Here is a 2380-nt window from a genome sequence, read left to right on the forward strand (position 1 = left end):
CATGAAAGGATAACAGTGGAGTTCCTTCCACCATACTCTCCATTCCTAAATCCAATAGAACAGTTTTTTCAGCATGGAGGTGGAAAGTATATGATCATAGACCACAAGATCAGATGTCTCTGTTGGATGCCATGAATGCTGCATGTGAGGACATCACAGCTGATCATTGCAGGGAATGGGTGCAGCATTCAAGGAGATTTTTTTCCCCGGTGCATGGCAATGGAAAACATCAGATGTGATGTTGATGAAAATCTTTGGCCTGACCAACAAGAGCAACAGGATGTCCACCAAGAATAATTTTTGACGTATTCAAAAAGTATTTTTGTGTATTTGTGGTAACATAAGAAATATGAAATGCACAGTAATTGGACAAGCAAGATTTCACTTGTAATATGTAATGCATTCGTACAAAAATAAATGTACTGCATGAATACAAATGTTCATATACTTTTTTTTTTTCTATGTACTATTGACTCTTCTCAACAAATATCATATTTTTTATAAAACCTTCATTTCCATGGTTGACTGTCATGGTGAAAAAACAACTAAACATTTTGACCAGTGTGGCTCACACGATGACAAAAATACTTTATATTTTGGTGGCCTTGGCCAAATTACTGACACGATAACTAGGTTTTGAAGCATGAATGAAATGTTTTGGGTGAGTAACTACATTTTGCAGACATGCAATAAAGTTCTGAAGTTCCAGCAAACAGTTGTGACATTTGCACTCACAGTTTAGAGAATGTTAAGACTGTTTCGAAAAATGTGCCAAAGCAATTGAGAAAAACTGTAAAATGTATTAACCTTTTTAAATATACTAATTTAAATCATTTTTTGAAATGTGTAATTTTTAAATCAAATTCAATTATATTGTTTTTATTTACAAACCCAATTCCAAAAAAGTTGGGACACTGTACAAATTGTGAGTAAAAAAGGAATGGAATAATTTACAAATCTCATAAACTTATATTTTATTCACAATAGAATATAGATAACATATCAAATGTTGAAAGTGAGACATTTTGAAATGTCATGCCAAATATTGGCTCATTTCACGCAGGCAGACAGACAGAAAGACAGACAGATAGACAGACAGGCAGACACACAGACAGACAGACAGAAAGACAGACAGACAGACAGATAGATAGATAGACAGACAGACAGACAGACAGACAGACAGACAGACAGACAGACAGACAGACAGATCCAACATGACAATGCCAGACCACATACTGCATCAATTACAACATCATGGCTGCGTAGAAGGATCCGGGTACTGAAATGGCCAGCCTGCAGTCCAGATCTTTCACCCATAGAAAACATTTGGCGCATCATAAAGAGGAAGATGCGACAAAGAAGACCTAAGACAGTTGAGCAACTAGAAGCCTGTATTAGACAAGAATGGGACAACATTCCTATTCCTAAACTTGAGCAACTTGTCTCCTCAGTCCCCAGACGTTTGCAGACTGTTATAAAAAGAAGAGGGGATGCCACACAGTGGTAAACATGGTCTTGTGCCAACTTTTTTGAGATGTGTTGATGCCATGAAATTTAAAATCAACTTCTTTTTCCCTTAAAATGATACATTTTCTCAGTTTAAACATTTGATATGTCATCTATGTTGTATTCTGAATAAAATATTGAAATTTGAAACTTCCACATCATTGTATTCTGTTTTTATTCACAATTTGTACAGTGTCCCAACTTTTTTGGAATCGGGTTTGTATATTTCAAAACAACAATAAACAATAAACAATAAAAATATCAGATAGATAGACAGACAGGCAGACACGCAGGCAGAAAGACAGATAGATAGACAGAAAGACAGACAGACAGACAGACAGATAGATAGATAGACAGACAGACAGACAGGCAGACAGGCAGACAGGCAGACAGACAGACAGATAGACAGATAGATAGATTTTATATTGTTTTGAAATGTTGGTATTATCATACCGATTCATGTAATTTAATGATGCAAATGGAATGTTTTAGAGTGAAAGACAGACAGATAGATAGATAGACAGACAGAAAGACAGACAGACAGACAGACAGATAGATAGATAGATAGAATATGAATAGATATGAAGATATAGATAGGCAGACAGACAGACAGATAGATAGGCAGACAGACAGGCAGACACACACACAGACAGACAGACAGACAGAAAGACAGATAGATAGATAGATAGATAGACAGACAGATAGACAGAAAGACAGACAGACAGACAGACAGACAGATAGACAGATAGACAGACAGACAGACAGACATGCAGACACGCAGACAGACAGAAAGACAGACAGATAGACAGACAGACAGACAGACAGACAGACAGACAGACAGATAGACAGACAGATAGATAGATAGATAGACAGA

The sequence above is a fragment of the Sinocyclocheilus grahami genome, unplaced genomic scaffold, assembly GCF_001515645.1.
Source record: "Sinocyclocheilus grahami isolate Dianchi unplaced genomic scaffold, SAMN03320097.WGS_v1.1 scaffold413.1, whole genome shotgun sequence".
Classification (NCBI taxonomy): Eukaryota; Metazoa; Chordata; class Actinopteri; order Cypriniformes; family Cyprinidae; genus Sinocyclocheilus; species Sinocyclocheilus grahami.